At 39.9% G+C, this 27,748-nt stretch overlaps 1 pseudogene; it reads right to left on the bottom strand.

Annotated features, from left to right (window-relative positions):
- Positions 1-4,185: 4,185 nt before the first annotated feature.
- Positions 4,186-8,163, bottom strand: LOC128838457 (uncharacterized; annotated as a pseudogene).
- Between the last annotated feature and the right edge of the window lie 19,585 nt (positions 8,164-27,748).

Raw genomic sequence — 27,748 nt, 5'->3', positions numbered from 1 at the left:
GCTAGGTGAAACTAAGAAGGCAGCACCAAATCAAACCAGAGGGAGTTTCTGAACTGTCCCTATAGTCATACCTGCTAGGAAGTTTTGTTCATTTGCTTTTTGGGAATGCCTGTGTTGACAAAAGTATCAAGCAACAATGACAGTTGTGCTCAGATAATATTAAACAGATATTAACTCCTTAAGGGCATTCGTTAAGTATCACTGAAAGCATTTACTCAGAAGTTAATACTCGACCTGTCACTCTCTCTCCTACAATTTCATGGGGAAATTATATGAAATAAATGGCAAAGGAAAGTATCAGTTAGAAATTGGATGAGAGACTTAATCTATGTAACCACAATAAAGGAGGCAGTATTTAAAAGAAATATGTCTTTAAAATTCAGAGACCATCTAACCTGGGAGAAACTGGCATATTTTGGAAGAAGATTAAATGTTGTTTACATAGCATTAAACTAAATCTATAATAAGTACATATAGCTTTTAGAGTTTTATATATGTATTAAGTTATGCTTTTATTTTCTTTTCAATTAAAAATAGATACACACAAGACATACAATTTAATAATGTGTATTGAGAGTATTTTAACTTTATAGAGGTAGGCTCTTCCAAAATATGTTTTATACAAAGTCAACAAACAAGAAAAAAAACAACAATTTTCATAATTGCTCTCATGTGAGGTTGTTAGGGTTGGACTGCTGCAGTCTTCCCTGATTCATCTTAAGCTTATATGAAAAGTTACCATTCTGCCAGGTGAACTCCACTGGCTGCCTGTCTCATAATATAGCGTGTCGATTTTAAAATTTTACTACTTACTTTTGACTGAAGTCACACAACAGTGCTTGATAATGGATCTAATTTCAAGTTATCAGCCAACTTGTTCCCTCCAGACAGCTTTCTAGAACCAATTGACTGCTCATAAAATGAAACTATCTACTGCTGGTGGCAGGGATTTTTCATTTTATACTACTATGTTATCGCACAGCCTTTCCTTAGAACCACAGTACTATAACTTGCTCAAAACTTTCATCTTGTCACAGACTTTTTAAAAAATTGTCCCTAAACATAAATATAGGGGACAGGTGACTAAAGATTTTTATGTTGCATGTTCTGATTTGAGTATTTTGCAAATTTTAGATCAGGGGTCGGCAACCTCTGACATGCGGCTCGCCAGGGTAAGCACCCTGGCGGGCTGGGCCAGTTTGTTTACCTGCTGCATCCTCAGGTTTGGCTGATCACGGCTCCTACTGGCCACGCTTCGCCTCTCCAGGCCAATAGGGGCAGCAGGAAGCTGCAGCCAGCACATCCCTCAGCCCGCGCCACTTTCCGCAGCCCCCATTGGCCTGGAGCAGCTTTTTTGTCTAATATAAAGCAAAGTACCAAATAAATAAAGTTGGGGATTGTGGTGTATCCTTTCCCTATTACAGTCCCTGTACACTACTGAGTGGAACAAAGGCAGTGGGGATCTATCACATCCTCCTAGGCTGGGGATTCAAGTGTGGAGAAGATTCCATCATGCATAAAGCCAGGTAGCTTTCACCAAAGGGGCATTTCATGGATGGGAAAGTGTGTAGAACAGGTTTGGCTAGAATGTTGTGTGCTCTGGATCTTCATCTGACATTCAGTCACCTGGGGAACTTTGCCAACTAGTGTACATTATAGCACCCCATAGCAGTGTACATGGTTATAGGTTCCCTTGTCTTCAGTGGCCTTTGAATTAGGCCTGTAAATTCCTTTCAGCATCGAGCTATCATATTATATTATACAAGCTTAGGGCATGATTCACTGTCCATTGAAATGAATGGAAAGACTTCAGTGGAATTTGGATCAGATTCCTTGTTTTACCCACAGCTGAGTGCTATCTAAATAGCAGCTTCTGACGTGCATATGAAAGCAGAATTTGGAATGATGCAATTATTGAGGAGATAATAGTTTAGTTAGTTTTTAAACATGAATAAATATATTTGCAATTGTCAATTGGTATGACTGTAATAGAAATATCCAAATTAAATTTTTGGTAGAGCTATTGAATGTAAGGTATACTCAATAAAGAGAGAGCAAGAGACATTCACTGCTATTTTTATTCAAGCTATGAGATATTACTATGGCAACTATTTGCTTTCTCAAATCCACCTGAAACTAGTGTCATAATTCTGGGAAAGAGGACTGTTTTTGTTTTCTATACCATAGATTCACCAGAGGGCCTGTGCCAGCTTTGTCAATTATTGCTCCCACACCTCACCTCCAGAGTGAAATGTTGCAGTAGGAAGGTTACAGCATCTTCAACCTCCTCTCTACCAGGAAGGTCACAGGTGTCAGCACCACCCAACCTACAACCAGCAGGATTTCTATGACCCTCCGAAGACAATTATCCATCTAGTTTCCTTTATTGGCACACACCATCTTCTGAGCATCTGTGAGAACAGAGATTAAGGTTAAAACTGCCTTATCCTGGCAGAAACTTCTACCTGGTGGCCCCTTGGGATTAATTCCCCGTGGACTGCAGGAGGCCAGGCTAGTCCATGTCACCTCAAGTCTATAGGTGGCTTCTAAGTAGTAAAACTATTTTGAATTATACTAACCATGCCAACATTTGGCATGGATGTCTAACTGTGTATTTTTTATACTTTTTGCAGCATGTCATGGAGTGACTAACTCATCATGGCTGGGCATGTAGTAGGCTCTCCTCTTCTGGCACCCACTGTTGAGAAGCATTCTGGCCCTGCAATGGTGGTCTTCTTCTAATGACTTAATGCTCTGACCAGGTTTCTTTCAGTCCCATCTCTTCCAGGGTAACTGATTGTCTCACAAAATAGTCCAATTACCTTAAACTAGGTCTGCAGCCTCAATCTGGAATCAATAGTCCTCAGATCAAGGGTTTTCACTGCTACCTTCCTCAGTGGCCAGTAGGGAAATGCAGACCCTCCTTCTACTCTGGGTTCCAACCTAGGGACTGTGCATCGAGCAGCACAGGTCTGCTCCCACAGACTCCTTGCTGCTTCTCTGAACCACTTCCTACGTTGGTCTGTCTCTAGGTGCTTTCCCCAGTCTCTTTCTGAGCTCACTCCTGCCCAGACTCTTTACCCTTCCTGGGCTACGCAGAGTTCTTTTCAACTCCTGTACCAAGCAACATCTCCCAGAATTTCATTCCTGGAGTCCCAACTCCTAACTGGCTCTCAAGTCTCTCTGTGTGTCCATGTCTTTCCTCCTGAAACCCAATATGCAGGATGCCTCTCTGTCATTTTGCCTATTTGTCAAGGCTTACCCCAAGAGCTCCCCAGTGTCTGTCTCAGCCCTTTAACAAGACTCCCCTCTCCCAGGAGAAGATGCCAGATGTACTTTCCTCCTACTGCCCTGAAGTGCTTCCTCTACTAATCGCCACCATCACTCCTCTCAGCTAGAACTCATTCTTAAATTCAGCAACCCAGACACTCACGAGGAGGGTCTAATCCTAAATTGGGTCCGCTCCACCCTCCAGTTGCACTGAGTGCACTAATTGCTCTCTGGCTCCAGTTAACTCTTTCTCTGCCACTCCCAGGTATAAACCCCATCATAAGGCACCTTTTGGATACTTTGCTAGTAAGAATGTTTTATTTTGATGTTATGACTTAGCACCAACAAAAAGTTTCTTTCAGTGATTTTGTTATTCCACATTTGTTTTATATTTTTATATAAAGACTAGGACTGTCAATTAACTGCGGTTAATGCAAGCAATTAACGCAAAACAATTTGACTAGATTTAAAAAATAGTCACAATTCATTGCAGTGTTAATGGCACCCTAAAACAATAATAGAATTAAAATTTAAATGTATAATAAATATGTTTGGATGTTTGTCTACATTTTCAAATATATTAATTTCAATTAAAACACAGAATATAAAGTTTACAGTGCTCACTTTATATTTTATTATAAATATTTGCACTGGAAAAAAGAGAAACAACATAAATATTATTTTTTCAATTCAACTCATACATGTACTGTCGTGCAATCTCTTTATTGTGACAGTGCAACTTAGAAATGTTGAGGGATTTTTTTTAAATTATTTTTACATAACTGCACTCAGAAACGAAACAAAACAAAACTTTAGAGCCTGGGGTTGTGTCCCTTACCATCTTCACTAATAGTCTTTGATGGACCTATTCTCCATAAACTTTATTTTTTTTTAAACCAGTTCTACTTTTGGCCTTCACAACAAACTCCACAGATAGACAGTGCATTGTGTGAAGAAGCACTTCCTTATCTCCTTCACCTTTGTCCAACTTGTCCTCGTCCGTCTGTCCCTCCATGAACGCAAGTCGACACCACACCATTCTATTTTGTTGCGAGCATGTTCTTTCCATTTCTGGCCAAAGAGTTTCATCTTGGGATTGGCCCAGCACGTTTTTGGTCTGCCCAGTGGTCGCTTGTGATCTCTGGGGATCCAGTCGCTGATGCGGGTTGTCCGCCTATTGTCTTGCCTGTGGACTACATGACTCACCCATCTTTGCTTTGCGTCGTACACTGCTTGGATTACATTGGTCACCTCTGTACACCTTCTGATCTCCTCATTTGGTATATAATCATGGAGCGATATCTTACACGTTTGCCTTTTAATTGCTCTTTGGGTGACAGTGAATTATTCTTCCTCCACTTTTGTCGTTGACCAGCTTTCTGCTCTGTATATCATTGCTGGCATCACAGTGGAGTTAAACAGTTCTTTCCTTTTCTTCATGGGCAGTTAATCATCCAATAGACATCTTTATTTTGTTTAAACTTGCCCACTCCGCCTTTTGCCTTCTACTGCATTCCTCTTCAAATGAGTTCTCTGCTCAGCTACTGACCCAGGTAAATATATTTATCAACCTCCTCAATTTCTTTCCCATTTACAGTGATTTCTTCTGCACAATGCTCATTCCACATCCACTTCATCTTTGACATGTTCACTTCCAACCCAATATCATGCGAAAGTGTTTGCAGTTGCTGCAATTTATTCTCCAGTTCTGCTGTGTCCTTTGCCAGTATTACACAGTCATCAATAAAGAGAAGATATGTTAACTGTCCTCCATCAATTCTGATTCCTTCTTCCCAGTTCAATTTCTTGAACGGCAAATTCAGTACTGCTGCAAACAGCTTTGGTGAGATTGTGTTGCCTTGTCTGACTCCTCTGCGTATAGTAATAATGCAGGGGACACTGAATAATATCTGTCGAGCAATTGTGGTTAACTTCTTCCAGCAGGTGGATGTACGTCGAGTCGATTTCAATTTCATTGTGTGTTGAGTACAATGTTAATCTCTACTGAGTCTAATGCTTTTTTGTAGTTGACAAATGCAATACACAATGGTACTTTGTATTCCCTGCATTTTTCGATGAACTGTCAAACTGAGAGGATGTGATCAATTGTCAGATAACCTGAGCAGAAACCAGCTTGTTCTCTGCTTTCGTTTATTTCAAGATCCTTCTTAATCCGATTGAGTATGATGCGGTTGAAGACTTTATACATTTCTGAGAGGAGTGCTCAGTTCTTCTGGATCACCTTTCTTCATCAATAGTATTGTTTTCGATTTCTTCCATGCATCTGGAACATGCTTTCTATTGATGTAGATGGCTCCTTTCTGATGTTCTTTCACTATTTTCTTCTTTCAGCGCTACCAGGATAATCTGTTCCAGCCTACCATCTCTTTCTACCTTCTTCAGACTCTTGTTCTTTTCAGCCACCCCTCTAAATTTCTTCTTTCTAAAGTCTTCACAGTCTTCTTTGATCTTCACATGAATTTCTTTGCACAGTGTTCTGTATTCTTTGCCCATTTTTTTCTTCTACTTTCATGTGTGCCCTCCTCACCATTAGATTCACAGTTTTGTCACTGATCCTCTGCTTGCATCCCAGCATTTTCAGTGCCCTTGTCGTCTTAGCTGCCAAGATTATCTGTGAGATGAACTCTTTGTCATCCTCATCGACTATCTTTGTTGACCTTATACTCGAGGTCCATTTCACTCACTTTCTGTGCAAATGGTGCTTCGTTGAAGTGCCATTTTTGCTTTGGTTTCTGGCTTCTCAACTCTTCTCTGTCTTCGTAGACATTGTCAACGCATAGTTTTATGTGCAACATACCATGGTCTAAGCCTGTGAAAACGATTCATTCTCCTATTATTACTACATCATAGAAGATTCTTGTATCCATCATTACATAATCAATCTGATTCAGTGTGACTCCATCTGGGCTTTTCATTGTCCCTTGCTGACACATTTATTTTTTAATATCATGTTCATTATGTGGAGACTGTTTGCCTCTGTGAATGCAACCAGACATGTTCTGTTATCATTTCTTACACATTTGCCGAATTTCCCCACATATATTTTTCTCTCTCCTTTCCACCTACTATTGCATTACCTCTTGGATAATTCTGTATGTGGACCTTTTCCTTCAGCTCTTGGTAGAAATGTTCAATTTATTTGTCTTCCACTTGCTGCATGGGAGCATACACCTGAATAATTTTAATCATTCTTCTTTGTATTATAATATATATATGTCAACATGATCAGATGGTATACATCCATGAGTTCTTAAGGAACTCAAATATGAAATTGAAGTACTAACTATCGTGTGTAAACTATTCAATAAGCCTCTGTACCAGATGATTAAAGGATAACATGCTGGCAAACTAGGTGCCGGTTCTTGCCCAGGCTTTAGGCCTCAGCTGAGCACTGAAAAATTCATTGCTGGAAACCTGCCTGTTTCACTTTTTGTAGTAGGGATAAGATTGGTAAGTGAACTTATAACAATGTGTTTAGTGTATACACTTTATGAAATGCTTATAAATTGCTGCATGCATTAATCTCATGTATAATACCTTTATCACATGATAAGGTAACAAGTTTTTGCTTTATAACTTTAAAAAAAATGGCTCTGTCAGGAGGGATTGTCGCCTGCTCATCAAAAAGGCCTATCAAAACTAAATGGGTGATTGTGGGACATCACGCTACAAAGAATTCATTAATCGCCCATTCACATCCATGAAAAAGGCCAAGTACAAAAGAGCTCATCCTATCAGCTTAAATTCTGGAAGAAGCAAATAAAGATAGCTGACACGATTTTTTTTCATCTCTTTTGTTGTTTGGACTCTCAGAAGGCTGGAGCTACAAAACAGAAGCAGAGATCCCCAGGGTCTTAAGAACAGTCATACTGGATCAGACCAATGGTCTAGCTAACCCCTTATCCTGTCTTCTCACAGTGGCCAGTGCCAGATACTTCAGTGGCAATAAACAGAACAGGCAATCGAGTAATTCATCTCCTGTTGTCCATTCCCAACTTCTGGCAAAAGGAGACTAGGGACACCCAGACCGTGGGGTTCATCCCTGCTATCTTTGCTAATAGGTTCATGGAGGACAAGTCTATCAATGGTTATCTAGTTCTTTTTTGAACACTGTTATACTTCTTGCCTTCACACCTCTGTTCCAATGAGCCTGGTTCTTGTGTTATGTGAAGGAGTAAATCATGCTTCCTTATTAACTTTCCCCACACCAGTCAAGATTTTATAGACCTCTATCATATCCCCTCCTAGTCATCTCTTTCCCAACCTAAACAGAACCAATCTTTTTAATCTCTCCTCATAAAGAAGGTGATCCACCCCCCTAATATTTTTCCCCTTCTCTGTATCTGTCCCCATTCTAATACTTTTTTTTTTTTTTGAGATGGGGTGACAATCTGCATGTACTATTTAAGGTGTTCACATACCATGCATTTATATAGAAGCATTATGGTATTTTCTGTCTTGTGACCTATCCCTTTCCTAATGTTTCCTATCATTCTGTTAGCTTTTTTTGACTGCCATTGCACACTGAGTGGATGTTTTCAGAGAACTATTCATGATGACTCCAAGTTCTGGAAGCCAGAATTTTACACAAGCTAATTTCTTTCTCTTATTTGGTGATTTACACATTTACAGAGGATTACAATGTAAACACTCAGATATTTCCTTATAACATGGTATACAGATATTCTAAGTGAGATTAATGGATGCAGCTACATACAAGCATTTCATAAAGTTTAAATATATTTTTATAATTCTAATTCCCATTTTAACAATACTAGCCAGACTGACAAATACAAAGCTGGAATCAATGTTCAGTCGAGACCTACGGGTCTTGGCATGAACTGGCACCTGGCCTGTCAGCATCACAGCCATGACTGCTTCTACTTCTTAAGAGCCTGTAGAGAGAGACCTTGCCAAAGGCTTTCTGCAAGTCCAAGTACACAAGTGAAGTCTATCCACCAGCAGAACAGCTCACCCAGATGAGTATACAAGGGAATGACATGTTCCTGGAGATCCTGCAAGCCTCTGCTGCTTTGAATACCAAGCAGAGGTCTTAGAGGATGACACTTAGGGACAGAATGGACAGGGATAGTGAGGATAGGAGAAATGGACAGCAGGAGATGATTGCACTTCTCAGAGAGCACACAGACATGCTATGGTCTCTGATTGACCTTCAGGCTCAACAGGTCTGTGCTTGCCTCCCCCTGCAGCCCATGGAGAAGGGCATTCTGGCATCTCCCTACATGCCATACCCAGACCACATGGCATCTGGGGCCAGTGCAATACCACTCCACCCCGGGAGAGAGTACAGACCATCACAGCTGCACATAAATTAACCATGTCTCACAGGTCAGTGTATGTGTTTGTGAAATAGAAATGACTGGTCTTTCCCCTTCAAATGTTATTTTCCCTGTATTTATTAAGTTTCATTCAGTTTTCAATGTCTTATTCCAACCCCATGCAAACAAAGTCTATTTATGGAAACTTAATTAGTTCACCAGATACATTGGTGGGGTGTGCTCTTAAAGTTGTGTGTGCCATACACCTTCCCTGAGCAGTCCACTGATCAGGGCTGGCTCCAGGCACCGGGCTGGCTCCAGGCACCAGCCTGGCAAGCAGGTGCTTGGGGTGGCCGCTTCGGAGAGGGGCAGCACATCCAGGTATGCGGCGGCAATTCAGCGGACGGTCCCTCACTCCCTCTCGGAGCAAAGGACCTCCACCCTGGAGCTGGCCCTGACATTGATGTTGGTGAAATGACACTGGTGAGCCACCAGCACTTGCAATACCATAGAAAGGTAGCCTTTTCTGTTGATGTATTTAGTGGCAAGGTGATCTGATGCCAAAATAGGAATATGCATTCCATCTATTCTCCTCCCCCAGCAGTTAGAGAACCCCCATTGCTGCAAAACCATCCGCTATTTTGCACACATTGCCCGGAGTCACAGTCCTTCATAGTAGGATGTGATTAATGACCTTGTACACTTGCAATCCAGCAATCTCCCACCGTGGATTTTCCATCTCCAAATTGATTCCTACACAATAGCAATCGGGCATGGCAAGCTTCCACACAGCAATCCACACTCACTTCTCCACCATGACTGCAGGTCTCAATTTGGTGTCACTGCACTGGAGGGTCAGGGTGAGCTGTTCCAGGAATGTGTCTTTCTAAATGCAAAAGTTTTGCAGCCAGTGCTCATGCATATCTTACCTGCATAATGATACAATCCTACCAGTCAAGACTTGTTTCTCAGGCCAAAAACTGGCAAGCCCCTGTGTGCAGCTGCTCCGCGAATGCCAACAATAACCTTGAATTGTTTCTTTCCATGGCACACAGCAAATCAGCCTCACTCTGGAAATACTTCTCCCTCTCCCCCATTTTTACTTTTATAGTTGCCTTCACTTTCCCTCTAAACCAGGTGGGTTTTTTTTAGGGTGTCATATGACATGACCATTCTTTAGCACCCCTCCTGAGCTTAACTGTAGTGCTACGGGTACTCCCTGTCTCAGTGTCCCATCTCAGTAAGCCAGTTAGGGTGACCAGATGTCCCAATTTTATAGGGACAGTCCTGATTTTGGGGGCTTTTTCTTATATAGGCGCCTATTACCCCCCACCCTCTGTCCAGATTTTTCACACTTGCTATCTGGTCACCCTAAAGCCAGTATCTGTCCTTCAGGCACTCTTGAAACTTGACTCAATACCCTTCTTGGGGCTTGTTTATTACAAAAACTCATACAAGACTCCATAACCAAAATCTGAAAAAAAAAACAAAAGGTGCTTCAGCCTTTATTTCCTCTGAAGTCTTCCCCTTAATCTCTGTTCCCAGTCCCTACGGGCTTATTTCTGTCTAGGAATGACAGTTTAGGTTATACTGGTGAGGGAGTGACACTAAATGTGAAAGGAACCATAGAAGAAAATATAGTACAAATCTTAAATGATTCAAGCAGTACCCTAGAATCTGTACTGATAAAATTCCATGCTTGAATACTACATGTATAGTAGAAGGAATATACTAGCAATCATTTGGCACCAGGATGGCAACAGTGAATGTGAAATGCTCAGGGAGATGAGAGGCTCCAAAAAAACAGAAAACCCATTAATATTGATCCCATATCGACTAGGAACATGTCACTTCAGGATGGGATTGAGATAAAATTTTTAGACACCATTAATGTCTGCTTCTTGGAGAAGCTAGTTCTGGAACCCACAAAGGGAGAGACAATTCTTGATTTAGTCTTAAGGGGAGCACAGGACCTGGTCCAAGAGGTGACTGTAGCTGAACTAATCAGTAACAGAGACAAAAATGTAAATTTAAACATCCTTGGAGGAGGGGAAATACCAAAGAAACCCACCACAGCAACATTCAACTTCAAAAGGGAACTACACAAAAATGAGGCTACCTAAACAGAAATTGGCTATTAAAAGGAACAATCACCAGAATGAAATCCCTGAAAACTGCAGGAATATTTAAAAATGCCATGATAGATGCTCAAACTATATACCCCTATCAATAATAAATAAAAAAAAAGTCAGGACCAAAAAAAAAAAAAATACCACCATGGCTAAACAGCATAAAAGAAGCTGTTAGAAAAAGCAACGTCTTTTAAAGATTGGAAGTAAAATCCTAATGCGGAAAATAGAAAAGAACAAACTCTGGTGAGACAAGTGTAAAAATTTAATTAGGCAGGCCAAAAAAAGAATTTGAAGAGCAAATAGCAAAAGACACAGAGTAACAGCAAGAATATCTTATGTACATCAGAAGCGGGCATCCTGCCAAATAGTCAGAGGGGGCACAGGACAATTGAGCTGCTAAATGTGCATTTAAGGAAGATGAGGCCACTGTGGAGAAGCTAAATGAATTCTTTACATTAGTCTTCATGGCAGAGGATGCGAGGGAGATTTCCCTCAACAGAGCCATTCTTTTTAGGTGACAAATCTGAGGAACTTTCACAGATTGAGGTGTCAATAGGAGGTTTTGGAATAAATTGATAAATTAAACAGTAATCAGTCACCAGGATAGATAGCATTCACTGAAGAGTTATGAAGGAACTCATATATGAAATTGCAAAACTACTAACTGTGGTATGTAACCTATCATTTAAATCAGCCTCTGTCTCAGATAACTGGAGGATAAATAATGTAATGCTGATTTGTTAAAGAGAGGCTCCAGATGTGATCCTTGCAATTACAGTCTGGTAAATCTAATTTCAGTAAAAGGCAAATTGGTGAAACTATAGTGAAGAACAGAATTAGCAGACACACAGTTGAACACCTATGTTAGGGAAAAGTCAACATTGCTTTTCAAAAGTGAAATCATGACTCACTATCTATTAGAATTCTCTGAGGGAATCAATGAGAGTGATCAAATAGATACAGTGTACTTACTATAACAAAGTTTAAAGAATATAAGCAGTCATGAGTAAGAGGGAAGTTCCTACATGAGAAGGAAGATAAGAGGCAAAGGGTAGGAATAAATCATCAGTTTTCAAAATGGAAAGAGGTAAATAATGGGGTCCCCAAGGTTCTATACTGGGATCATAACTGTTCAAGATATTCATAAATTATCTGGAAAAAGAAGTAAACAGTAAGGTGATAAAGTTTGCAGCCACTACAAAATTACTCAAGATAGTTAAGTCCAAAGCAGATTGCGAAGATTTACAAATAGATCTCACAAAGGTGGGTGACTGAGCAATAAAATGGCAGATGAAATTCATTTTTGATAAATGTAAAGTGATGCACATTGGGTAACACAATCCTAACTATACATACAAAATGAAGAGATCTAAATTAGCTGTCACCACCCAATAAAAATTCTCAGAGTCATTATGGATAGTTCTCTTAAAACATCTGCTTGGTGTGCAGTGGCAGTCAAAAATATCTAACAGAATGTTAGGAACTATTAAAGGTCTAGATCATAAGATGGAAAATATAATGACAGTATATAAATTCATTTATTATAAAAATACATTGAATACTGCATGCAATTCTGGTCATCCCATCTCAAAAAAAGATATATTAGAATTGCAAAAGTACAGAGAAGGGCAACAAAAGTGATCAGAAGTATGGAACAACCTTTGGGTAAGCAGAGTTTGAATGAGCTCTCCCCTGACATCTAGTGGTGAGCTATGGAAAACGACTTCAAGATCTGATCTCATTTGACTGGACACACCCACCCTTCCTAAGTGCTCAGCATGATGAGATTTCTTTCCCAAATGATCACTTATGGCTGGTGTTGGATCCCCAGTCTCCCTGTTATTGGGGCAGGAGTAATAAAGGCTTGCTATCCTTGTGTAAACCGAGGGCAGCAGAACTGTACCTGGCATACCCCAATGGAGGGACTCACCCTCAACTGAACGGCACTTTTTAGGCAGGGGACATGGATTCCAAAGCCCAATGAGTTGAGAAAGGGTGGGGACAGGTACTTGTATCGGGTGTTGTGTGCCCCATTTAAGGGTCCTAGACACCATTTGCCCCATTCTCTCTCAAATGAAAATTTTGTTACATGCTGCAGAGCTGAAATCACAGTTTCTATCCTTGGGCCGTTGAGGTGATGCACTAGTACCTGAGCAGCAGCATGTGTAAGGTGCCTCCTACCCCTTCCACCCAGGATGGGAGGTGAACTCTGTGGATGAACCTCTAAGCTCTGGGGCTGCACTGGCCAAGGACAGCAACTGTGAGTGGGGTGCAGAGAAGGGATGGGCGTGTTAAAAGGACTTTTGGGTTGCTGCACTTAAGAAACTGAGGGGAAAGGACACTGCCCAACTTACTTGGGGTGGGTCTTTTGCTCATGTTTATGAACCCTAGATGCAGTGTTTTCCCAAATTAATGCTGAGTTACTTCCCTCCTTTTATTAAAAGTTTTTGCTACACTCAGACTCTGTGCTTGCAAGAGAGGAAGTACTGCCTCTTAGGGGTGCCCAGAGGGTGGTGTGTAATTGTCCCAGGTCACTGGTGGTGGCTTGAGCTGGTTTTGTGTTGTATTGTTGAAAAGTAACCCCTAGATACTGAACCTGGCCCTTGTGTCTGATGGCAGAAGGGTCACATTTGTTTGAGGAAAAATTAAAATAAAAGGGACTGTTCAGCTTACAAAAGAGATGGCTGGGTGGGGGAGATATGATGGAGGTCTATGAAATCATGATTGGTATGGAGGAAGTGGTGTTTATCTCTTCACCTAACACATGAACCTGAGGTACTTGCTTTTTTGGCAAAACAATGAATGATGCAATCTGAAGCTGGTATTGCGTCAAACATGATATGAATTGCATCATGTTATTCCTAGAAGTCATGGATGATGCAATCATAACGAAGCTTACATCACTCTGCTGAACAAATTACCCTATATCAGCTCTAGAAATCATACTGTGTCGTGCTCTCTTATTTGTCAGTGTTTGATTTTGCAAAGGGACACATTTCTGTTTAGCCAAAGTGAGCAGAGATGCCTCGTACTTGTGTGAACAATGCAGATAACTTCTGCTATGTTTGTGGTGAAGTGACTTTTGCATCACAAAAGCGCAGTATAACTACAATGGTTAAGAAAGCCTATCACCTTTATTTTGGCTGCAAAATTGGAGATCAGGACAAGAGGTGGGCCCCACACATATGCTGCAACACTTGTGCAACAAATCTTCACCAGTGGTTGAACAGGAAAAGGAAATCTATGCCTTTTGCAGTGCCAATGGTTTGGAGAGAATCAACAGATCATACCAGCAATTGTTACTTCTGCATGGTGCCTCCAGTTGGGAAAGGTGTGTCAAAGAAGAAAAAGTGGACTGTGCATTATCCAAACATTCCATCAGCTATACGCCCAGTACCCCACGGAGAAGGACTGCCGGTTCCTGATGCACTAGAATCATTCTCACTCGAGTCAGACGATGAGGATGAAACTTCTGATCCTGAACCATCACTGTCACAGGACCCACATTTTCTCCCATCCTCCTCCTCTGAACCACACCTCATAACACAAGGTGAACTGAATGACCTTGTCAGGGATTTGGAACTACCCAAGAGTAAGGCAGAGCTGTTGGGCTCCAGACTACAGCAGTGGAATCTCCTGGCAGGTGATGTTAGGGTTTCCATGTTCCGTGACCATCAAAAGGATCTTGTCCCATTCTTCTTCATGGAAGTTGATCTTGTAGGCTGCAACAACATCGATGGTGTGATGGCAGCCCTCAACATTGTTTACAATCCAGATGAGTGGAGACTGTTCATTGAGTCATCGAAGACGAGTCTTAAAGCTGTTTTACTGCATAATGGCAATGTTTTGCCATCAATTCCAGTTGGTCATGCAGTCCATATGAAGGAAACCTATGACAACATGAAACAACTTTTGAGGTGCATAAACTATGACCAACATCAGTGGCAGCTTTGTGGCGATTTGAAGGTTGTTGCTCTCTTGCTTGGTCTGCAGACTGGATAAACAAAGTATTGCAGTTTTCTCTGTGAATGGGATAGTCGTGCAAGAGATTCCCACTACATCAAGAAAGATTGGCCACTCCAACAGTCATTGGAGCCTGGGAGGAAAAAGTGTTCAGCAACCACCACTTGTTGAATCAAGGAAGATTTTGTTACCACCCTTACACATCAAGCTGGGTCTGATGAAGATCTTTGTCAAGGACATTGACAAAACACAAGCAGCTTTCAAGTACCTCCATGGAAAATTTCCAAGGTTAAGTGAAGCTAAGATAAAGGAAGGTGTCTTTGTTGGTCCTCAGATTCATGAACTTCTTCGAGATGATGCATTTGACCATGCACTGTGTGGCAAGGAAAAGACAGCATGGAAAGCCTTCCAGTTAGTGGCAATAAATTTTCTCGGAAACAACAAGGCAGACAACTACAGGTTGTTGGTGGAAAACCTCCTCAAGGCATACAAAAGCCCTGGTTGCAACATGTCACTAAAGATACATTTTTTGCACTCTCATCTAGATTTTTTTCCACCAAACTGCAGAGCAGTGAGCGACGAGCATGGCAAGCGATTTCACCAGGACATTGCAACAATGGAGAAACACTATCAGGGCAAATGGAGCCCATCAATGCTTGCAGACTATTGCTGGACAGTGACAAGAAATGCTCCATTTAATGAATACAAGAGACAAGCCAAGAAGCGCCGAGTAGACACTGAATAGGACTAAACTATTACAGAATAGTTTTTTTCGTTTTGTTTCATAATAAATTTTATTTATATAACCCTTTTGCTGATTTTTAAAGTGTTATATAAACAGGACAGGTGAAATATCATGTAAAGCAACCATAAACACATGAAAAGACCTAGGTTTACAATTTATGATTAAAACTCTACTATCTACACAATATACATAGACATAAAATGTAAAAACTTAAATATCTTAGAAACAGTAGCCAATCAGTTGTTTTAATTGTCATATTTGAATTCAGCACATCAAAATATATAATAAATAGCACATTTTATCTCTGAAACAGACGACTTCTCAAAAATTGTAGACCAGTGTAATTGTTTAATTTTTTCCAGTACCACCTCTGTTGACACCTCAGTTTGGGAAAGTTCCTCAGATTTGTCCCCTAAAAATAATGGATCTGTTGAGGAAACTTTCCTCACATCCCCTGCAGTGAAGACCAATAGAAATAATTCATTTCGTTTCTCTGGAATGACCTTGTCTTCCTTGAGTTAGGGTTACCATATTTCCAGTTCCCAAATAGAGGACACTGCCAGAGAGAGAGGGAACTGGGTGTGGAGTGTACAGAAGCTGCCCCTCACTGGACACCCAGCTCTGAAGGCAGCCCCACTGCCAGGAGCAGTGCAGAAGTAAGGGTGGCAATACCAAATCATAGACATTTGTTCATATTTCTAACAATCTTCCCAGATGGAGATGAGAAGACCAAAAAAAGAGGTCACATCTTGGAAATCCCAGACATACGGTAACCCTACCCTCAGAGCTTCTTTAACACATTGGTTGTTCCATGTCTTCTCTGACAGTTTGGCAGGCTGCCTGCTTCTGATGTACTTAAAAATATTTTTGCTGTTAGTTTGTGTCTTTTGCTAGTTGCTCTTCAAATTCTTTTTTGGCCTGCCTACTTAAATGTTTACACTAGACTTGGCAGAGTTTACGCTGATTTCTATTTTCCTCACTAGAATTTGACTTCTAATTTTGAAATGATGCCTTTTTGCCCCTACCAATTCTACTCTGGTATATAGCCATCGTGGGACCTTTTTGATCCTCTTACCTTTTTTATTATGAATGATTATTATTATTATTTATTATTTGGGGTATACATGTAGTTTGAACTTCTATGGTGTTTTTACAATAGCTTCCATGCTGCTTTCAGGCATTTCACTTCTGTGATGGTCAGTTAAATTGAAATTAAATGAATTTCCTCATTTTTGTATACTTCCTCTTTTGAATTTGAATGCTACTGCAGCAGATTTCTTTGGTATTCCTCCAAGTATGTTTAAATCTAATTGCATTGTATTACCAAGCTGTTCAGCGACAGTCACCTCTTGGACCAGATCCTGTGCTCCCCTTAAAACTAAATCAAGAATTTCCTCTTCCATTGTGGGTTCCAGGACTAGCTGTTCCAAGAAGCAGTTATTAATGGTATCTAGAAATTTTCTCTCTGCATCCCAAATTCAGTTGACATATGGAGATAGCCCAATAATAAAGGAGGATTTCAACTTTCTCTTTTTTTGTAGCCTCTCATCTCCCTGAGCATTCCACAATCTCTGTCACCATCCTGGTCAAGTAATCGCTAGTATACTCCTACTGCTATACTCCTAATTTCCAAGCAAGGAATTTCCACCAACAAATTATATGGTACAAATTGATTAATTTAATATTCTGATATCTGATTCTATGCTTTCTTTCACATATAGTGCCACATCCCCACCAGCACAACATACTCCTATTCCTATATTTTGTACCCTGATGTTACTGTATCTCATTGATTACCATCATTCCACCAAGTTTCTGTGATGCCTATTATATCAATATCCTCTTCAACACCAGGCACTCAACTTCACCCATCTTAGTACATCAATTTCTTGCTGTTTGGGATCTGTCCACTCCTACTCAACATCCTGTCTTGTGAGCTGACATATGGATTCTGCTATTGCAGCCAGGTGTGGACAGAACTTGGAGAGAAAACTTATCATTCCTATGAGGTGCTATACTGGTCTTACATCCACTGGAGCTGGCATGTCTGACTGTCTTGATCTTGTTGGGATCTGCTTTCAGTCTCCGTGTATATTCTGAGTAGCTGTCCAATGTATGTCACCTCACAGTTTTGAGTAGCATATTTTTCTGGGCTCAGTTTTGTTAATGACACTGCATTGCTCTAGAAAAGCTTGTCACTTTCTGTCATGGTCTTGTTCAGCTTCTTTATCATTGCTAGGGTGACCATTGTTCCCTATGCTGAATATGGGACACCCAGTAAAATTACTCATAGTCAAGTGAGTTCAACAGCAATCAATCAGAACTATGTAGTACAAACATTAAATTAATATAAAGTTGACTGAGATTCTGTTAAAAATAAATACTGTGTAGTCGGATTCTTTTTATTTACCTTCTTATCTTTAAGAACAGGCAGGGGTGACCCTACCCCCCCCCACATGCTCGTACACCTCTCTCACACGGGGGGGGGAGGGAAGAGGGGGGAGGGTGACCGACCTACCTGACCATCTCCACCCTCCACACCTGGCTGGACACCTGGGACAGACCCAGGGTCTGCTGTGGAGCCTGCAGGTTCGCATGGGAACAGGCTGGAAATCATTTCCTCTGACCCCCACTCCAGAACTTAGCTGAGGGGCAGAGAGGCTTCCCCATACTAGCGCTGTGCAGGGCTTTGGCACACGCAGGGCTTGGCTCCTGGCCAGCACCCCAGGCCAGAGGGTTTGGGCTTTCCTGGGGCACTGGCCCAGGAAAAAAGGCAGTGAGGAAAGAAAGGAGGCTGCTGGCCAGGCTGTTCGTCAGTTCAGTGCTCCAACCAGGGGCTGGTTCTCCTCACAGCACTGGGAGGGGAATGCATCTTGCTGGGGGATATATGGAGGAGCAGCGGAGCTGGGGGGATGAAGGGGCAAAGCAGGGCGAGGACAGAGAGAGTTGAAGCACGTAAAGGGCCAATGGGTGTGCAGCAGAGGCAACACATAACTGGCTGCTGCCTGGCATCTAGCCAGCAGCAGGACCTGGCAGTATTGATCGAGGGAGACAGAAAATATGGGACAATTTGCCCATTTTAAGAAAAAGTAAGGTTCTTGACGGAGGGCTTAAATACAGGACTGTCCCTTTAAAAGTGGGACGTCTGGTCACCTTAACCATTGCTCCCTTCACCTATCATAAGGATACCATCTGCAATAATCTTTGCCCTAGGTACTCCTTCCTGCACTTGGGTGAATCTTCTCTGGTGCTGTGCTCATGCCCATTAGCATGCACAGCTATCTGTAGTGACCAAATGGCATTGCAAAGGTGGTCAGCATGCTGGATTCCTTATCCAGGGTTATGTGCCAAAACCCATTCCTCACATCAGACCATAAACATTCTGGCTTTAGAAAGTTCTGGCAAGATGTCATCAATTGTGGACAGTGGAAAGTGGTATCTTTTCAATGCCCAGTTCAGGGGCTTTGGGACTATGTAGATTCATAATTTGCCCAATGGCTTCTTCATCACCATGATGCTGCTTACCCAGACTCTATAGGTGCTCTAAACTAGCACAGCCTGATTTGATCCCAGCCAAAGTAAAAAGTCTTCTGGGATTTAATATAATTGCAAATATTGTATTGGTTCATATGTATGCTTTCCATTCAAGAATTCAATTGGGTTTGTTGGGAGGGGGAGGAAAGGTGTTGTAGCTTCAACTTTTTAATATAGATTACATAACATTTTCTGACTTGGTACAAGGATCAGATGGACTATTATAGCAGTAATCCAACCTTTATTTGTCAATATTAGCTTTATATAATTTATTCATTTCTGTCAAATTTTAGAAAGCACATGGATGTGTTAAATATTTGTATTTGAATTAAATATAAATCAAACATCAGCAAATATTTGAGGAACAATCGGATAACAAAGTTAGTTGACCCAGAATCACTTGTCATAGTATGATGATATTTGTTTCAAAGATGAACAGAATTATTTTGGGGAAGTTCTATGGTCTATATTATACAGAAGGTCAGACTTGATTAGCACAACCATCCCTTCTGACTGTGGAATATATTAATCTATTACTGGTCTTTCTTGTGCTTTCTAAGCCAGTACCACTGTAACATAGTTCTGTAGTGGCCAGAAAAATGAATTACAACAATACCATATGTACAGGAGATATGAAACAGTGTTTCTAATCTGTCACTTGGGACCCTATCCAAAGCCCATTTTGTCTACTGATTGAAATCAGGTCCTCCCTGACTGATACAATTAATTTCCATATTCCTGTTGAACTGAAATCTTGAAATTTGGTGCATCTAATTCACTGTGGGATGCTGAGTACACCAGAAGTTCTCAGATAGGAAATCTGATTTTCCATTAAAGTTCACAAAAAGGTCATTTATACTATATTTGATTTTCAACTGATCAAGTATCCTTACATAAGTAACAGGGGTAACAACTGACAAAACATGATTGATGTCTTCAGTTAGGGCGTCATAAAGGGTACAAGGTTTCTAGATTGGAAAAATGAAGATCACATGAGGTTATCGGTTCTTTTTATAGGATATTAGCCAAGAAAATGTCTAAATGTTTGAATAAGCAGTGACAAAACTGAAATTATTTCAGTGTTACACATTACTGTCTTAGGGACATATTCTTCCATCTTTACTCACATTAAGTAGCAGCATACTATGTGAGTCCCATCAAAATGGTAGAGTCTGTTCTCAGACAGTTTTCTTTTGGGCAGTTGTATATTGCAATAGGGTGAGTTTCATAAGACCTATTAGAGTGCTCTGGACAAAAACAGTATAAAGACAGGGACCTACAGCATTCTCCATATTTTTCAGCATAGTCTTTCCAAGCATGTAAAAAGGCCCAAGCAATATTATACTCTTGTGATTTTAATACAATCTGTGTACCAGTTTTATAATTTTTTGAGGTCTGGTGAAGTTACTTCATTCCATTTTACAGTGGCTGCACTTAAAACTTTTTTTATTTTATTTTAGTAATTACTGGGTTCCATTTTAATTAAAGGGATATCTCAAAACTAGTAGAATGATGTATGGGACAATGAACCCACAGTACAATAAAAAGTCAGAAGCAGCATTACCAGGAGGCAGAAAATCTGATAATTATAAATAAGGGACTAATAATGATATGAAAAGCCAAGTCTACTCCTCCCTCTTAAATACTGTCCATTAGTGAAGCGGGGACTTAAAGCTGCCCCCATGACAGCAAATAAGGAGTCTCCAGCCAAATCAGTCCTACACTGGACACACTTGATCTAAGCTAGTTGGCTGAAGAGCCCCTGGAGAGCCATTAACGAACAATTTAGAGCAGCCCTGAGGTTGCTTGTACTTCTGCTGGGGGAGTAGGAAAGAGGGAGTGGCTTGCAGCAGCCCACAAAAGTGAATGCAAAGCCACTTAGTGCCTGTTTCTCCCCAAACATGCCGAGTTATACTGTTGCACACCTAGGAATATAGTCTAAAAGCCTTGTTATGTTGACCACTGGCCACTTCATTGTTTAGTTTTATTATTTCAATCCAATATCACAGTGTACAAAAGTAATCTTATTGCAGATTATGTATGTATTATCAGTATGCCTCAGGCACTGATGTTGATACCACATCCACCCAAAGGCAGGATTCTCATTATAAATATTATAGAATAAATTATTCCTGTAAAGATCCCCAATGTAAACAAACGTTTGTTTCCTCTTAATTCTTCGTTGTAGTTTCATGAACTTTAGATTGTAAGCATACTGTAAATATATCTGCATTTATCTGTCTCGGTATGCAATTTGAAGCAGTTTTCCTAACTGTGTTTAATACATGTGACTTACCAGAATTACTTTAATCCAGAATACCAGACATTGAGTGCATAGTCACTATCATGTGCTTTAGTAAGTATACAGTTCAAATGTCTAGTGTGCAAAAAGTGAGTATATGAGGTATCCATGGCATTCATGAATCAGAATAGCCTAGTGGCATTAAGGACCAAATACAATGTCCACTGAAGAGGGTTACAGAACTTCAGTTGAATTAATGGCCTCTAATGGTGCTGCGTCCAGCTACTACTAATATCAATTCACTTGATCATCTCTATCTTTAAAACAGTTCAGAAAATACAGAAAAGGACAGAATTTGATGGGGAATCTGAGGTATTGTCTTAACATTAAGCACTGACATTTTGCTTCATCTATTAGCACTGACTTACAGTAATTACTATAACATCAAATGTAAAAATCATTGTAGTAGGTATTGTCAGAGAAATTTAGATACAGTTATGTAATGTAGGAAGATTCTTGTTCTTTTTGTGGGGCGGTAAGTGTTGAAAAACTCTGATTTCCATGAAATATGTATATTTTGATCTGGCCAAAGGAATGATGTTCAGACTATGTGGATCTTGAGTTCAATTTGTCTGGTGTCAATATGTTTGTTGCAGTCATGAAACATTGTGCCCTAGAGGACTTTCACATGAATAGATGCAAAATCCCTATAGATTTTTAGGAAATATTATGGACAGACCAAGCCTGGTCTTTGCATGGATGTGCAAGAAAGGAGGAGGGTATAATAAGTCTCCCCTGCCATATTGCATTCTTTCCCCTACACTGGAAGAGGGCACAAAGGCAGTCCCTATATCCAGCAGAACACAGAGGCTACTTATTATCTTTATTACCTATCCTTCTTGTCTCCGGGGAGAGAGACATCCCAGAAGGATTCCCTGATACTGACAGGTATGGTTTCACGTTCCAATTACTAAATGAGGTGTTATTGTGTTAAAATCCTGCTGGAGTTTTAGTCCTATTAAGATTTCTACTGTTTTCTCCTTTCATCCATGCCATTATAGTACATTACCAGCTCCTATCAACTTTCTTTGTTTTGCTAAAGAATACTTTACATGTAAGGAAAGCCAGGTTGGAAAAAGAAAAGTAACAGTGTTAACAGTAGTGCCTGTGATTAAAGAAAAACTCAGCCATATAAAAAACACAATAGTGTCTATAAAATCAGCTGTATAAAAACACCTTTTTTTTTTCAGTTTCTATATGGCAAGATTCCTATTTTGTTTTGTATATGCCCCAGATCAGATACTGTTCCTGGCCATCATTTTGTAATATCTTTTTAAAAACATTGAAAAATCTTATTTTACAGTATCTGCTTTCCTCCATTGTTCAGTGTGCATCTTGAAAACATATGTCACTTCCCTATTTCTCCTTTGGAAAAAAAATTATTCATACAAGACATCCTGGATTTTAGGGTTTCAAATCCATGTTTTTATTTTACCACTCAAAATGCCTATTTAAAAAGTTAGAAATAAAATAAATTCACTTTCTCAGACCTTACCAACTCCTTTATATACAATAAATGCTCCCATATTTCAAAGCAAACTTTTCCTTCAAATATTTTCATTTAAACCTTATTGTAGGTGTCACTAAAACATTGATCTGCTTGTAGGAACTGGAGGCCGACATTTATGTTACCAGAACTGGCCTTTGGAGCTGGTGAAGCCCATAGCCATATCTTATGAGGAATACCATTCATTTTTATCCCCAAACTATAGATATTCTACACAGATTAGATGTATCTTAAATGTATTTCTGAACATTTACATTAGGAATGAAGAATCATTGCAGTGAGGTTACAGAAAATCATTTACATTAAAAGAAGGAATGCCCTGTAATTTTAAGTTTCCCATGTAATTAGATTTTTTTCATGTCTATTTGTGACTGTCACATTGTGGCCCACATTTGAATAATGTAGCAGGCTGAGAGGTGTGCCCACAGCTGTGGGTCTCCTCTCCCTTTCATTCCAGTATTTGGATATGATACACAGACTAATCTCCCAGCTTTCATTCATTAAAAAAGGAAGTTTAGTCCTTTTCCCGATGAAGATTGCCTTGAAAATGTAAAATGATTGCTAAGCTTGAAAATTTTTTACTGATTGTTCAGTTATTCCCAGACAACACATCTGTTCTGCAAGCAGTGTATCTCCTGGTAACAAGAGATGCAGCTCAATGAGAGATGCAGACTAGTCCTAAGAGTGAGATTTAATGCATAGGATTCCTGTGGTCTAATATCACTCTGAAACTACTAAGAACACAGAAAATGTCAAACACTTAGGCCAAAATATTCAAAAGAATTAACTACCTTTGGCTGCGTTGGTTTGAGTGTCCAGTGTGAGGCACCTTGAGTCTGATTTTCAGAAGTGCTGAATACCCAGCATTCCTTTTTCAGATGAGCAGAAGTTAGTAAAATCTGGATGCACAAATAATTGTATTACAGACCCATATCCAAAATGCTCAGTCTGGCCTTGAACGTCAGCCAAAGTATTGCTTGTGCTAGATATATTTCCAGTAGTGACATCACTGTATAGGCACATTTGTACTGGTGACTGAAAAGCAGTTTCACACAGTTTAAGAAACCCTGAAAGCTACGAGTCAATATAGATTGTCTTAAATGCCTGCAGGATTGTAGAAATCCTTCACTGCAGAGAAACTGTACTGTGCAACTGTTTCCACAGATGTCAGTGGAACAACCAACTTCAGGCAAAGTAAGTCAACTTGTTGAATTATGTGAGGGGCATCATATTTCTGCTTTGTTTCTATGGCGAACAAGCCAAACAAAAAGACACCGCACACCCCTTCAACCAGTTCTGTCATCAGTGCTCTTAACAAAATATTTTGTATCTAGCAAATAAAAAGTGTTTACCATGATTGCCATGCTGGCTAGTCAAATTTCTTAAAGTTTTTAATATAAAAGCAAAATAAATGGCCAGTCTGCATTTTGCTCAGGGCCCCCCTTTTTGGTCAGCCTCATCTGTTTTCTATCTTTTTATTTTCTCAGTGAATAGAGGCGTCAGACCAATTTCATCCCAGGTGTAACTCCTCTGATGACAATGAAGTTGCATCAGGGATCAATCCGCCTATCTTGCTTCTGTCTGACATTTTTTGCACTCTATTTTGGGTACATGATAAAGATACATGGGCTTGTTATAGCAAGCTGGGATCTGCCCTCAACCTTCAGAATTGTATACATTTAGTCAGGAAATGTGTAAACAACCTATGCTTTCCAGCATGAGAAATGACAATAAAATTAGCATACATTTCTTAACCTACAATAACTAAATATGTAAATCATCAAGTTCTATCTATTCATAAGCAAAACAAATGGTGTCTGAAGGGGGAAACGCAGAAGGTTCTATGGCTGAGGCATGCAAATAAGTCCTATTCATTAAGAAAAATATAGGCATGGTGGAATAAGGATGACTTCAAAAAAATTGACATGATTTAAAAAATACTGGCACATTCAATTTTAAAATAGGCTTTAAATTGAGGTCATACCACTCTGAACCCATTATTTATACTTCATGAATTCTTCTCAGTTCTATAAAAAGAAATGTTGGCTCTAAGTCTTGCTTAATTTGTGTAGGTATTTCTTTATAAATCAAAATGACTTCAGGATCAGTGATTCAGATCATATCTAACTAATCTTGATTTTCTTTTTAAAGAGACTTGTGACAGCAAAATTAACAGGCACAGTGCATGTAACAAAATCCATAGGCCTTTGAAATTATTAATAAAGTTCTTTATGACAGGCCACTATTTAACCTAAAAAGTTAATGATCCAAGGCCAGAGTACAGGATCAGATGAGAAATAATCAGAATCAGAGCATTTGTAGTAATATTTATTTTAAATGGGGTAAATAGATATTCATGGCCCTATCCTTAGTTTTTTACATATCCAGAACTCCCACTGGCTTGACTTTGCAATGTCAAGGATTGCAAAATTCAGCCCTTAAACTTGTCTATGAATATAGAAAGTACCATACCTTTTCAGACTTTGTTGCTCAGGGCTGGTCTACACTGTAACCTTACCTCAGCTGCTGTCTCTCCGGGGTGTGAAAAATCCACACCCTGAGAGACATAGCTATGTTAACCTAACCAGTGTAAACAGTGCTAGGTCAATGGAAGAATTCTTCTCTCAACGTACCTACAACCTCTTGGGGAGGAGGATTAATTACAGCAATGGGAGAACCCCTCCCGTTGCTGTAGGGAGCTCTGTGTAAGATTGAAAACTTGTCTCTCTCACCAGCAAAAGTTGGTCCAATAAAAGATATTACCTCGCCCATCTTGTCTTTCTCACACTTAATGCTACAGCAGTAGCATTTTAAGTATAGACATACCACCAGTAGGCATCTTGTCTCAGATGGTGAACAGTATCTGATGCTTCAGCAGAAGGTGTAAGAGACCACAAGTGAGAGAAAAAAGAGAGAGAGCACTGCCTGCAGTAGACATGAAACTTAGAACAAGCTTGCTAAATGAGCTACCAAGAGACACCTAGCATGGAGACAGATCCACAAGCCGCTGGTTCCTTATAAGTGGGCCAAAGCAGTTGTTTGGAGGAACTGACTCTGGTAAGTCTACCAGGGAGTCAGTTCTGAGCAAGACAGCTGCAAGCCAAATTCCCAGGCATGTCACCACTAACAACTTATAAAAGAGGATGAGGACTAGATGAAGAAACCTTCTCATTCACCCAGGCTTTGAAGTAAGAGCCCTGCCTTGGGACAGATTATTGGGACTCCGGGTTTTACTTCAGAGCTGCCATTTGAATAAACCCAGAGCCCTGTGAAGGTGGAGGTTGGACAAGCAAGTGTGTGGCATCTTTGTAAAAGGGTCTGGAAGAGGGGGGGGGGAAGGAAAGAGAAGACACACCCTGGCCACATGGGGACAGCGCACTCATCCACACTCCATAATAGACAAGTATAGAACACCTTGTGCATAGAGATGTTTGTCTAATTACAGACAGACAATTTGTGGTGAGTGTCTGCATTGAGGAATGCTTTTATATACTTTATAAATCCTCCTATCTATGTAACTGTAAGCGATTCTGCATCTAAAATATATATTTGTTTTATTCCTGCTAACCTTTTGAAATTAATATCTTGCGATAATGCGTTTCGCAGCCTGATGATTAAAGCTGTGTAAATAACTGATTTTTTTTGTTTGGTGTTTAATCAAAAAAGATTGAGACAAACAGTGTTTTGCTTAAGCCGCTGTAAAAAGAAAATGTAGTAAAATCCCAAAATAGTCAATTTAAATAAAATAAAAAAAATAAATAAAAACTGTTTCAAATGTGTCAAAATGAACCATTGATTTTGGCGGGAAATTGACCAAGAAAATTAATAAATTTGGCATTAATCCATGAAGTGTTTTGGTTGACACAAATCTGACTATTTTGGCTGAAAAAAGTTTGCCAAGATGTATTAAGAATATCTTGTAATGTAATTCTATAGGATAATTATGCATTATGTATAAAATATTTCTTTGTTAGTTTCCTATAAAATGAGGTCGCTCATGAATAACTTTCTTTAAAGTACACATTTTATATATCAGACTCCCTCTTTAATCTTCTTGCTAAACTATGTAGTCTTAATCTTTGACATGGTACACTATATAGCACACATTAATCCAAAATTATGTCATGTAGGATTTCCAGGGAAGATATTAATTGGCTCCATTGCTTATGCTTGGTGGGTGATAGGATATGGGTTGAGGGAATATCCTGACATCTTAGGTTTTGAATCTGTAGGTTTCACAAACTTACTTTGAATCTTTGGTTGTTTTTCTTGTGACTTAAAAAGAGTGTGTCCCACCCCTAGCAGGGTGACTGTTTTAAAATATTCTCTCTCCCCCCTCCCCTCCTCCAGCTAAACAGATGTTGGACTTGACTCCAGTTGGCCTCCAAGTGGGTGTAGGTCTCTACCTATGTACATTCTGTTCAACATGGCCTTTGATTCAATTTCCCCATCTGTAAATGGGATTAAAATTATTTACTTTTTCACCTTTTTTCCCCTGAAGTTTTTATTTAGAGTGTAAATTCTTGTAGGCAGGGATGGCCACTTACTATGTGTTTGTATGATGTCTAGTACAATGGAGCCCTCATCTTTGCTGCAGCCTATAGGCACTAAAACAAATATTTTGTTTTATACATTACAACTGTAAGCAAGCACACTTGCCAGCCCATTTGAATTCAACCTATAAACATTACATATCAGTATTTCATTGTTCAATTACTTCTATGGTTGTCATGACAGACTCTCTGTAAGCTCTATATGAAGATGCTGTACAAAGTAGATTCCTTTTCTGGGTAGCTTTAAAAAAAAGGTAGAAACATCCCCAAGTACTACTATTATGTCAGGAGGGGAATGACGCCAATTTCTAATCCCCAGAGTGTCTGTAATCCCAAAATTTGGACAAAAATACACTGCAAAAAACAGATGTCTGAGGCATCTGCACAGCAGCAACCGCTGGCATCATTGGTCAGGAAACAAGATGTTGAAATCAGCAGATCT

This window comes from Malaclemys terrapin, chromosome 1, assembly GCF_027887155.1.
Source record: "Malaclemys terrapin pileata isolate rMalTer1 chromosome 1, rMalTer1.hap1, whole genome shotgun sequence".
Classification (NCBI taxonomy): Eukaryota; Metazoa; Chordata; order Testudines; family Emydidae; genus Malaclemys; species Malaclemys terrapin.
The sequence above is the reverse complement of the archived record's forward strand: the minus strand, read 5'-3'. Positions and strand labels throughout refer to the sequence as shown.